The following is a 13,730-nucleotide window of genomic DNA, read 5'->3' on the forward strand; positions in this document are numbered from 1 at the left end:
AAGCTCTGTCTCAAGAGGCCACCTCGAAGCACTTTTGGAAATTTTCCTTTAAAGTAAGTTTCTTGACTTTGCAGAAGACCTGCTGGTCCATGGGTTGGAAGAAAGGAGTAGTCCCTGGAGTGGTGTTGGATGATAAGAACTTCATCTGCATGATGCCATATTCATCACGCATGTCTTCTTCCAGTCCTGGAGAGTGTGTGTGAAAATTCTTTAACGCCATGAGAGCCTTGAGGGGTATTTATTTTTCATCTAGCAATTTCGTTATTTCTGAGTTCAAATCATTTGGTGAAAAAATGCCTAGTTACCTAGGTTTTAGGATTTCAGAGTCGTCGAGATATGAGCCTAATTAAAGTTTTAGATCGAGTTATATTAAAAATAAGATATGAATTTCAAATCGAAATCTGAGAGATTTCAGCAATACATTCGGCGTAAATGAAATTAAAGACCACTTGAATTACTCGTCGGTATCATGATCTAAGGAGATTGCAATCTAATTTTATGTATTCAAGCCTAAGAATGAATTCATCACCCTTGCGGCTGGTAAAACCTAGCAGGTTTTGATGGAAATTTCCCTTCGGTGGTTTCTCGTGAATGATATATAGTACTTGGACTTGTCTCTGCCCATATCTGCGTTACTCATTGTTTTGCTTCCCGGCTCACGAACCTACTGCACGTGTACCGCGAGCGGCACTTAGGTACTCGGTTCTGGTTGACTTACTCCGGAATGACAATCCCCAGTGATCCATTGGGCCCCTGTGCAAAAACATTCAGCATCTTAAATGAGGTTTCTTGATTTAACTTACCACAATAAAATTCAATGCGATCTATCTTGTTACCAAGCCTACCTAGAAAATGACCAATATCATTGATACTGGAAACCAAAATGTCCTGAGTTCACGGAAAACATTCGCTCGCAAGTAAATGCGAGAACGATTAGTTCAGGTAATTCAGCGCGGGTAGACGAAGGTGTGCAATGGATGTTCTCATTTTTCTTTGGTGGACTTCCGTGAGTCAACGTGTGGGCGAACAACCAAGTGCCTGAATAATTCTCGCAGAACAGTCTTCGATTCGTTAATCCGGCAGCGAGTCGCGGTTCATGGAGTCCGTGACAAGGCGCAGCGGAGCATGATTACGTCGCACTCCTCCGACATGACGGGGAGACTGTGTGGCCCAAACAAGCAGATCACGAACCGACTGGCATTATACCGCTCACAACTGTGCCAAGGACACGAGACAAGGCGGTCGCGCGAGTAAGGCTTTGTCTTCTTTTCTCACCTTCTCTCCGCGACCCCATCCCTTCAACCGGTATGATGTCAACCCCTTCTCGCCCGCCGTTCCTCCTTAGTGGCGGATATTTAATACTTTACTCACTCACAACGGGCACGCGACGGGACATTTTTTGGGTTTACTATTCCAAAAGTTTTTCGTTAAGCTCACTGTCAAGTAATGAACACTCCATGATCCCGAAACCATTTTTCCCCGAGTATATTTGTTTTATATGTAGTTTTTTAGTTCCTCAAGGATAGTTCATATCTTTTGATTGTTCTTTTTAATTAAATGAATAGAGTGAAACTCATTACCAAGTGACGAGAGCAGTGAAATCCCTCTTCAAAAGAAAATTTTAACGCAATCTGGCACGAGTGGGCGAAATAAATGTTTTTATTTTTAAAGTTCAAGAATATCGTGTTAAAATTGTAATGGAAGATTGTCTATTGCTAACATCTAAATTCACGTACACAGGACGTATTGTCTATGCATGAAATAGGGTTTACCATTATTTCCTTTGTATTTATCCACTCTGTATCGTATCTTACAATCGACGGATAAATATTTCGTTTGAAATCATTCGCATTTTCCGAATGAGGTGCACAGAAAGGGCTGAAGGCAACAATAGAATCAGGAAGGGAGTTGTTAGATTTGCGAATGAACAGTCAGCCAAAGGAATGCAGAGCTCATTGCTGAGCGTATTAGAGAATTAGTTCCTATCAGTAGGTAGCGCGTTGAGAAACAATCGCAAGTAAGCGAAGGTAGCGAGATTCTCAAGAAATAGGAGGTATTGGTTAAATACCAATTTATGAAGGCATACATATATACATGAATGAGCAGGCAGTACACGTCATCTATGTGAAAAGTCTGTAAGCAGGAAACAGGTGAAGTAGTAAGGATATGAAGAGAAGAAGTAAAGAAGTTTTAATGAAGAGGCAGGCAAAGGGAAGTGGATGACAGGTACCTTTAGAAAGGATGACTAAAACTTTGCGTATGGAGAATAGTGATGCATGGATAGATTTTTGATCGTTGAAGATAAAGAATGAGCTAGAGTTGGTGATTTTGAGATGTGGATAAGAATAAAAAAACGAAATGCACGAAAAATAAAGCAAAAGAAGAAATAATAGGCATGGTAGGGTAGTGTGTATATATGATAGAAAAAAATTGAAGATAGTTGGAAAAGTAGAATAAGGAGGTACCGGAGAGGAATGCTGAAGACTGTGCTCTAGTGGAGGCTATTAAGTTAGCGAGGCAGAGGAAGGAAAAGGTTAGGCAATTTGAACGACATGAAGGGTGTACGTAGTAACAGTATGTGTAGCTGGAAAATGTTTTATTGTGATGCAGGCTATATGGGTAACGGTCAGTGTTAGGTGGATCTTAGGAGTGTAACAGTTCCCGTCTATGAGAGATCGACACCATCAAATCAGCAATCAAAAGTGTAACCGAGAGTCTAGTGCTAGTAGAAGTCTAGGTAGTCCTAATCGCAATACGTTACAATTTGCTACATATAGAGAAAGTGTTAAGAATCAATATTTTACACCTTGTATCAGCATATTCGACCTTTTCTTTATCCCAAGCGTTAGTGTGATGAAAAAAAGTTTAATAATATTATTGGAATTTCCATTTGAATTTTCAGAACCCTGGTAGGGACAAGGTGGCTCCATTTAAGATGGCTGAAAATAAAATTGTGGAGTATCTATTGAATTAGCTTGTGTATATCCAGAGGGGTTCGAGTCCTGGCTTATGGAGACGGATGGGGATGCTTGCGAGGTGTTCTGATTCCAAATCAAATTATTAGTGGTCAGTCGGAATGCATTCATCCTTTCCTTACATCTTTCGTAAGCAGACGTAATTACCAAGCTGTCATTTATTCCGAGGAACCCCGTGCGTCTCCCACGTTTCGTCACTCCTATAAAATTGGTGTTAAATGGTACTGGTGCATTTTCTTGCTATAATTGAATTGTCGACCATGACTTTGTCCCCAATTTAACCACTTTTATAGCATCAACATCAAGCATTTATGTTGACGAACCCGGAGGGTGGGGGCGGGTAGTGGCCTTCCAAGGGGAACACTTTCTCTTCGAGCCCCATCGCATGGATGTCTCTCAGCCGTTCGTGGAGGGACAAAAGTATTGATTTTCGACGGGGAGCAAGAAACAAATGTCATGGGTAAGTAACCTCAACTTTCCTATTCATGCGACATAATTTAAAATCTATGGTCATATTTTTTTATGGTTTCCATTGCAATTTATGTATCTATAAAGCTGGGCGTAAGAAATATTCTTGGTCGGCCACTTTGAGAGTCTCAGTGTAAACCTCTGCCGTGCCAGCAATGGAATGCGTTTACAAATGTAAAATTCAGCATATGACCATGGTTACTTTTCGGGGTAACATCACCAGGTGATGAAAATTTAGTATTTTAATTGTTTGAGCGGACGCAGCGTTATTCATGCCATTGCTAATCTCGAAGAAATTCTATCTTCTACCAACTATTTGCCGTATATATAGGCTGTTATGATATTTTCTGAATTCATAAGTTTCCAACTCCACATTATCGTTGCTCGTTGCCCTTAATTCGGGACGGAGATCGTAACTAAAACGTTCTCTGTTGCGAATGCGACTTAAGTTTCCCTCGCGTATAATTCAATTTGGGAAAGGGCGTCAATATAACAAATGCCTTCATGTGTTAGTGTGTCAGAATTTCTATGCAAATATGTAGTAGCTTTGGAAAAAAACATAATCCCAAAAGTAATCAGACCAGAGAAATTTAGCGGAAGTGCTTTATAATTGAAAAGGTTCGGTAAAATTTCTTGACCCGATGTTCGTTGTTTAGGTATTTATGCCGTCATCGGAGAAATAATTCATGTTTCATAGCATGTGCGCTTGGAATTCCTGTTGTTCCTTCATGCATATAAAGTTTTCTCTCCGGGCGCGAGTCTTCAAAAAATTCAAGAGTAGTAGATTCCTTTCTCTCTCTCTCTCTTTTACTCTCCCCCTCATGCACATTTGCTCGTAGCGCTCCTGCGCCCATCACCGATGCTCGTGGTTGCAGGGGATGGAGATGGTGAGGTGGCTAGCGTACTCTCAGAGGGCCCGGGTTCGAATCCCGGCGGTGTCGAATATTTTTCAATGGTATCTCGATCCCAACTTGAGGGGCTCTGTGGAAGTGCACTTTGAGTGAGTGCGCCCTCCGTCGGATGGGACGTGGACTGCGGACCCCTTTCGTTAAGTAGCCTTTCGTTTAGAGTAGGCTAATGCCGACGCCGGGTTTCTCTCCACCCTTCATTCTTTCCTGTCCATCCCTAATGTTGCAAATGAATACTTCTATGTTGCTTGTCTTGTCCATCCATCTTGTTCTTGTTATTCTTCTCCAAATCCACATTTTGATTGATTGAACCAAGCCTTTTCCTTCTTTTGCTATGCCTCGCATCAAATTTTCGCAAGGATTTACTACTTTACAATTTCATGTGTTTCTTTCCTAGGAGAATCTTTTTATTTTTGCATGCCTTCTTCACCAAGACTATTCTTCTTTTTACTGCAGAGGTGCAGGTGAATCTGTTGGGCACCTAAGGGTGGGAAATGCGGCACTGGAGACCTAGTGAAGGTTGGTATAAACCTTCTCCTCCATTCTTTGATGGAGATGGGGCACCCTCTAGTCCCAGGGAAAAGAAACAGCCCGTAAGGGCTGAGGAGTCACAAAGATGGCCAACGGCATGGGGTGGAGAAGGCAAGGAGAAACCACTCGATTAAGGATTCTCATGGATATTTCGTTTTTATGCAGCCATGGAAAATATATTATGGCTTGTATGCAAGTATTAGTTTGCATCTCTAAAATATTCTTGAGAAAATCAGTCAATGAAATTAAGGATAAGGAGAAGAAACAAGGAGAGCAAGCAGAAAGGGATAAGAGATACTATTACCAGAATTGGAAGAGTTATTAGTAAATAATATACAGGGTTCGTCCAGAAAATAAGTGTACTGAGCTCAGGAAAAAAAATGTATTACACTTTTACATATCTTAAGCTAATATTCCTCAAAATAGGACCCTTGTGAGTCGATACACTTGTTCCAGCGGCGTTCCCATTCCTGGAACGCTCCCGCGAAGGCATCATCGGGAACCTCTCGAAGACTCGTCGTCGACCTCTTCTCTGCCCTCCACGAACATCTTGTGCCACCGAAAGATCATGTTTCTGGACATGGCTGACTCCCCGTAAGCCTGGTTAATCATACCGACAATTTCGGTAGACGATTTCCCAAGCTTTACCGCAAATTTGATGGAATAACGCTGCTCCAAAAACTTCGGCATCGCGTTCCGTGACGTGGGTCGAGCGTGGAGGTTCGCGTTAACAGAGCTCCTCACTACACCACAGCTCAGAGCCGACTGCCTTTTTCAGCGTCGCTTGCCAACATACCCCCCTCCAATCGCAGCCCGTCAGAGCGGTGCTGGGCGCGCCTGGAGCGGCGCGCCCAGCCCAGGAGTCAGTACACTTATTTTCCGGACGAACCCTGTATTAAAAAATAACTCCTATTTTAAGCAAATTGTTATTATATTTTCCTTTCAAATTTTTTACAATCTGCTTGCATCCCCTGTTATACACTGTTACACCTTGAATCCCTGCTTTCTGTAGGTGCACTATTCTTGTGGACCAGCTGTCTTGGGAATGCTAACAGGTGCACAATACTGCTTAATGAGTGCTACATGCATGTAGACTTTGAAAACTGATAATATGTCCCCTCTTCTTAACAGTAGGACTTTGATTAATTACTGGATTGGGACATCCCTAGCTCAAAACTGGACCAAATAGCTGAATATAATGCAGAATGTCAAGAGGAGCCTTACTGATGCTCTCTTCATCAGGACCTTGCAATCAGGTCGGGTTTTCTTTATTAAGTGAACACTGCCTTTGTAATTTTCCAAACTACAATTCATTATACGTCTTGTATTTAAGATGAGTTCATGGACCATAAGGGAAAGACTTTTACATCTAATCTCCATTTTGGTGACTTGCTTTTTTTCCCTACTTCTCAATACCCTAATTGACCTACATTGCTTCCTCCCCCTATTATCCCTCTCCAGTGCTCCCAGGTACCTATATAAATGTGTGAGGACTATCAGTTTTGAACCTTGAAAGTGATAGTTATCTGCTGAAACTATTGTTGGTATCTAATAAAATGTGATGTTGTAGTTTTGAGCAACTCTTTATTTTAGCAATCTATGTCTCCTCAAAGAATTACTGAAATGATTTTTTATAAAATATCTGTAGATTGTGGTGGTGGTGAGAGGGTATAGGTGATGTAAATTTGAACAAGATAAACTAAGTTGATAAAGATAATATGTATTGAAATATTGTAGGCCAATAGAAGTTTTGTTAAAGGGGCATCATTGAAGGGGTGTGTATACTTGAAGTGATGAGCAAGGGAATAGAAAAGGCAAACAAATTTTGAAGCCCACAACCATGTTTTCAAATACAGTCCAAAACCTACCTTTACAAGTAATTATGAATATTTGTGACCTGCTGACACCTCTTATCAGCAGAAAGAAATGTTATCATCCACAAGTATGATGAAAAATATGTATTGAGAATAACCAATTAAAAAATTTATTTCAATGGGGCAAGTGATTAAGGGAGATAAATGTAATTGGATTTAATTGCAATTCGTAAGTACCTACATTTTCAGATAAGTAATGAAATTGAGTTAGATGTAATCTTATTTAATCTGCTTCATTAACTTTTCATGTTTTCATTTTCCGTACCTTAAAATTGGATGCACATATCAAGGGAAATTTTAATGCCCTTTCATGCTAGCATTATTGAATACTCAGCTCCATTTCACATCATTTTCCTTATCTTGAAGTTGGGAATGTGCACATGCTTGTTTAAATTTTACTCTTTGGTAGCTTCTATATGTCAATTATTAACACTATTAATTTAATTAACATGTTCTACTAAATCGAAAATAAAAATATGGTATCTATTTGGTTTGACTACCCTTTTAATCATTAATTAGTCCTCATGACATATTTTTCTGCACTGATCATTCAAAGTAATTGCTTTTTCTAATAATGATTTTTTTATTTTGTAAATACATAAATGGGAAAGCTCTTAGAACATGAAATTTTCAATGCATTTTATATGACTACAATGTTAACCAAATGATGTTAATGTAAAATAGCTTGTATCAACATGGCATGTGAGTAAGGATATTACTTTATTTGTTAATTTCTTTTTTCCTGCTGAACTTATCTGCCAATGTGTTTATCCATACGATTTTACTTTTTTTTAGTTTTTACTTTTTCCTGAGTCTGGACATTGCAATTCTTACAGCACGCATACTATTTGTAGGTGAAAACCTGCTACTAATAGAGAACATTCTGCTGTATCACCTATCAGATAGACTAACCTGAAAGGTATTGACATTCCTTCATTAAGCGTGAATCATATCATAATTGACCCAATAGTTAATGAAACCCTCTCATCATTCTTTAAATTTCAAACTGTAGAACCTAACATAATATAAATCTTGGCATTCATGAATCATTGGAACTTGCTCACAGGGTAGATGATCATAAGATGCGCTACAGAGGAAATATGCATTATTTGCCCCATAGCTTTCACACACATTTTCCATGAATTTTTCCACTACAATGGCAGATTACATTATAACTTGATAGGAGAGACCATAAAGTAGCAAACAAACATGTGAGTGATGCAATTTTCTTAAATAAGTTTCTTCTATTGTGACTATTTTTCCCCAGTCTTGGCAATGATTGGAACATTTTCTACAGTGCAGTCAAATTACATAGATGGATTGAAATTTGTCCTTACATTTAATGAGATGGTATAATCTTAACTTAATTTTCTGATGATTAGTAGTCTTTTAAGTAATCACATTCCTTAATCTGATTATTTTTGATTTTATTTCATGTTATCTGGCATTGGCATTTTCTGAGTAATCAAGATTATGCAATCAGGACACAATGGAAATCATTTAAAGTAATCTGCTAAGAGCACTTAAATGTGACACTGTTTGCATTGGTGATTACTTAAAATTTTAACCCCAATGAATTTTAATTGTAAAAATGATTCATGTTTACGGTGTAAGTAATTGTTTATATTCTTCCATTTTCTTCTCTCATCTGTCTCCTAATAATCATATTATAATCTATGCCTTGTTTGTCCTTATTATATTAAATTTTGCTATATTTTTCCTTGTGGTTTTAATATTCCTATTTTGATATGTTGTTCCCAGTTTATTTCTCTTGCACATAATCTCCTGTTCTCACTCATAATTTTTTCTACTGCCTCTTGGTACTTGATCATTTTCATACCTGTCAATTCCATTTATGTCTACCATCCCTTTCCTCTTCCCTGTTGAACTCTCTTAAAGGTGACATTACACTTCATCAGTGCCATATTATGATCTCAATCCATCATTAACTAAAGGGTAAACTTTACAAATTGATCATGTTCTTCCCAAAGTTGCGCCTAACCACAATAAAATCTAACTGATATCTCTCAGGATGCAAAGGCTTTCTCCCCATATACCTATGTCCATTGTGATGTTAAATTCAATTGTTTGTTATGTTTTAATCAGTAGTAAATTAATGAACATTGCAATTTTTAAATGTAAAAATAAAAATTTTAAGATTTAGGTAAGTTACTATGTATTTGTACCAGATATCTGCCTCAAAGATAATGATGCTGATGTGATACCAATGAAGTCTTTCTTCTGGGCTACCTTAATTTCCCACTTGTTACAAATGAATCCATTGAGGTGAATTTGAAAATGAAATGCTGAATGCTGTCAGATGTGGAGTCAAACCATTGTTATTAAGTTTGATATTTATGATGTTAGCAAAAGTTGTTATTATTGTTATATATATATATATATATATATATATATATATACATATGTATAGTAAGGGAATGTTTCAATAATTTTCCCTTGACTAATTTTTATTGCTGGTTTGAATATATCATAAATCCCCTCAGAATCAACATATGGAAAATGTGGCCATACATTGTATGATTGTAGGAATGAACATGGCATAATGCTTTAAGAGTTTAAAGTGTATTATATGTCAGAATATTTTGTAAGGTTATGGATATATGCATGTGGATATGGATGTGCATATGGAATTACTTGAAAATCTCAAAAGCAGAGTTTTAATTAACTTGGTCTCAGGTGTTGACAAAAATTGGCATTGATTATAATAAAAATTTTATGCAAAATGTATGCTACTTTTATTTAAACATAAACAATGTCCTAAACATTAAATTCCTTGAACTATGTACATTCTGAATACCTATACCTACCAAACAAAACCATGAGGATACTCAAATGCTCAATACAAATTCAAGCAATATTTATTTCAGGGACTTGGTTATAAATTAATGGTAGGTATTAATGGATAGGGAAAACGAAGTGGATGCAAGGTGACAAAACTCCTGGGCTATTAAGAAGAAAATGTAAAATGCTGGTTCTTTAGATGGAGTGGAACGAGTTGAAAGTTTGTGAAGAATAACAGAAAGAGAAACAAAATGGAATTCGTTCAACCACTGAAAAATAGGTTAGATTAAATTAGAGCGATATCATTATGTTCACGCTGGCAAAAGGGATTCATTTCAAGTACCAGGTATTTTCTAAGAACCGAAATTCCTAATGAAGCTCGTCGCTCAAGAGAATAATCGATGTGGTCCGAATTACCGTAACCTGGCCTGAGAAATGCCATTTGGATTTGCATTAAATATTTATTACCATCTACAGGAGACCATTTAATAGCCATCTGAAAGCCGGGCATCTCAGCGGAGTTGTTAAATAGATACAATCAACGAAAGAACGGCATTTCTACGACTCCGTTTCGAAGATACCGCTTTGTTGTCACAGCGCCACGCAGTCATTGGCCATACTGTGGTGAAAATCGGAATCATTTTCCCCGCGAAACCTTAACCCTTTGGGTACTTTTTAACCCTTCATTCCATCCGGACGAAAAACTTGGATTTTCTTGAACTCAAAATAGCGCAAAACACGTGGAAAATGACCCGTTCAAGGTCATGGAGTGAGAAATCCACAGAGCCGGAGACCGCTGAAGGTCAGCTCAAGGGAACGAACAGAGCACTCAAGGTAATAGGGGAGAGTCAACTAGGCCTAGTCCTCTGCTCCACAGCTGTCAAATGAATGACAAAGATGGAATAGCTCTTAGCTTTAAGTCTTATCGTAAATGTTGTTACAACCGCCAAACTAAGCTGAATCGAGAATTGTTAAGTGAAAATTATGTTACTCTTCTTACGACACCAATCATGTAAACTATCAACATGTGTTTAAAAAGCCCTTTAAATGAATGCGGGGGATATAAAGTTTACATCACCTAACTTTCTTAATATAGACCGCAGAAATTCGATTAAAAAATGACTGTGATCTACACGATGAGATTGGTGTGATTATATGAAGAAGCTGACATTATCCTGGATCATATAAATATTGGCAATTTTTCTGCGCTCGGACGGGATTCAGTCGCCTCGACTCTCGGTGGTGGCAGCCGAGGGCGGAGAGGCGATTAGTCCCTGCAAGGATTCACGCATGTAAAACGCTCAAGGATATCCTCAAAAGACTGAATGAATGGCTATTTAAATTATAGGATTTTTCTGACCTATTCCCCACGTTGTGGCCAACTCTATTTGCACTTTTATTTTCATCTTCAAAATTTGCTTTCACCGAATATGGTACAAGAGCAACGTGGTATGGATGCAAGGCTATATTCCTTATTATTAACCGAGTAAAATAACTTGAAAGATGACGTTAATTTGTAAGCAAAGCACGTAAGTATTTGACCAGTATTGCGAAATTCGGTGTCCTGTACATTTGAAAAATACTTTTAGCATTTAGCATAAATCATCAGCCCCTCTAGTTCCCTCGCAGGGAGTGCAATCAGATCAGCCGTGGTAGACAGCAAATGGATGGTCAAACCAAGGTCTTCATGCCCATATTTATAAGGTATAGGGAACTCAACTGATCCCTGCTCAAAAAGTATGGCCTTACGCGGTTCTATGCCACACGATTACCTCCTTATTATTTTGAATGTTTTATGAATGTTAATTGGCGGCAACCGATAATCTACCTCATTCAGTGACATTTTTATCACTTAGTCAACACCAATGAGAGCATGGTCTTACGAATACAGCAATCAAGTAAAGTATTAATAATTGCATAAAAGCCGTTGAGATGACTGAAGAAGAAGCAAGTTTAAATTACCTAACTTTCTTAATATTGACCGCAAAAATTCGAATCAAAGACGGCTGTGATCTGCACGATGAGCACAGCGTGATTATACGAGGAATCTGACACCGTCCTGATTCATAAAACGTTTGGCAATTCGTATGCGCTCGGGTGGGAATTACCCGCCTCGCCTTTCGGCGGTCGGCAGCTGAGCGCGGCGGATAGGCGATTAAAGCATGTGAAACGCTGAGGGACGGCTTCAAAAGACTGGACGAATAATAAAGAACATTTCAGGATCTTTTTCACCCATTACCATAGTAATATAGCAGGAGGAAATTGACTCAAATGTACCAAGCCCGAAAAACATTGCCATAAGTGCCACACGATTACCTCCTGATTATTTTGTAAGTTGTAGTTGGTTAGCTATTGGCGACATCTGATACGCAACCGTGTTCAACGACAAGTCTATCATTTATTCAACGCAGATGAGAGCATAGAATTATTTTAATTCAAAGTACTCCTGCAAATCGGTTCGTAAAGTCAAGACTTCCACTCACAATTCGTGCGAGGTCAGGTGGCATATACAGGGTCAAGCACAATTGCAATTTCAGAATAAATACATGTATGACGTCGAATTGCTGTACACCGGTCACATATGCGTGGGATCCACTCCGTCCGCCTATCGCCGACTTTGAAATGCTATTCTGTGGTGCTTATGAAGAACTTAAGATAGTGAATGATGGTGAGCCATTGACTTCATGCAAATCCGTTCGTAAATCTCACAATCACTGCATGGTGACGTAGCATACGTATACAGGTGTCAGTGCATTGTCTAACTTTCTTAATATTGGCCGCAGAAATTCGAATCAAAGACGACTGCGTAAACGGTATAATGTGATTGTTGGAGGAATCTGATATTAACATGAGTCATAAAAATTGTAGCCATGCGTATACGCTCGGACGGGATTCACTCCCCTCGACTAGCGGTGGTGACAGCTGAGCGCGGAGAGGCGATTAGTCCGTGAAAGGATTCAAGCATGTAAAACACTCGGGGAGGGCTTCATACAACTGAATGAATAAACAATGGAAATTTTAGGATTTTTCCCTGTGATATTTACATGTATAAAATAGAGGTAAGTTGACTGAAACGGTCCACTCCCGGAATGTTTGGTCGTAAGTGGTTCTATGCTACCCGATTACCTCCTAATACTGTACATAAGTATTTGTTCGACGGAAATTGACGGAGGTTATCTGAATCACCACTAACTTAAGGCTATATACTGATCTATTTAAATTCCATAATTGGGAGGTTCGGCTGTACACTGGAGCATAATAGACAGATATGTGTTGTGTTAGGAATCTCCTAACCCATGGGCTTGGAAACGAAAGTAAATGATAAGGGGGAAATGGAGTATCAGTAAAGTGCCGTGGAAAAGAACCAGATTTTCGAAGAAATCATGGAAAGTTCGCGGAAATCGACTGTATCTCTTATTTTTGGGTTAAGAAACATCAACCACCCTAGAAAAAAACCGCTAACAAAACGAACTTCCCCAGGCTTAATGAAGTCATGGCAGTGCCTCTCAAGCAAGATATTTAGATTTGCATTAGTGTTGAAATTAGCCGAGCAAAAACAATAAGCAATTGCATAACATGATTAATAGTTATGAGCAGATGAAACGTATGTATACATACATATTAGCTGCCATTCATAAGTACTTTTCATGACAACACTCCGATGGCAAACAATAAAAAAATGAACTATTCCCGCTCGGGATCGAACCGATGACCTTCCGCGTGTAAAGCAGATGTGATAACCACTACACTACGGGAACGCCATGCATTAAAACCGAATTTTATTTATATTTGTTAGCTTTACAATTGGTAAGGATGATGTTGAACTCGTTATTTCATTTTCTATTTCTGTACTTATTTATTTATTTTATTTACACAATTACGTTGCAATTAGGCAAATTTCATGGTGGCAACGGTCAGGTTAGGTCAAAGATAACTCTTACAAAAAAATTACATTAGAACACATAAAAACAGATAAGAGACAAAATATTTTTACATAATGACACTTCCACATCACATGCAAACAAACTTCCACATCACATACAAAATGCCGTCCACATCACATACAAACAATATTTTCATAACTACAATGAAGTTTATTACCCAGTGGCTGCTTTACATTTCAACTTAAAACTTCTAAAATTGGATGGAAAGGGCTCAAACAAACTTCCAGG

The 13,730-nt window shown here is 38.5% G+C and overlaps 1 non-coding gene across 1 annotated transcript; it reads right to left on the reverse strand.

The window, feature by feature from the left end:
• Window positions 1-13,243: 13,243 nt before the first annotated feature.
• TRNAV-UAC (transfer RNA valine (anticodon UAC)) lies at window positions 13,244-13,316 on the reverse strand. Its single transcript has one exon. It is a non-coding gene; the product is annotated as a tRNA-Val (tRNA).
• Between the last annotated feature and the right edge of the window lie 414 nt (window positions 13,317-13,730).

The sequence above is a fragment of the Hetaerina americana genome, unplaced genomic scaffold (genome assembly GCF_022747635.1).
Source record: "Hetaerina americana unplaced genomic scaffold, ioHetAmer1.1.p SCAF_5, whole genome shotgun sequence".
Lineage (NCBI taxonomy): Eukaryota > Metazoa > Arthropoda > Insecta > Odonata > Calopterygidae > Hetaerina > Hetaerina americana.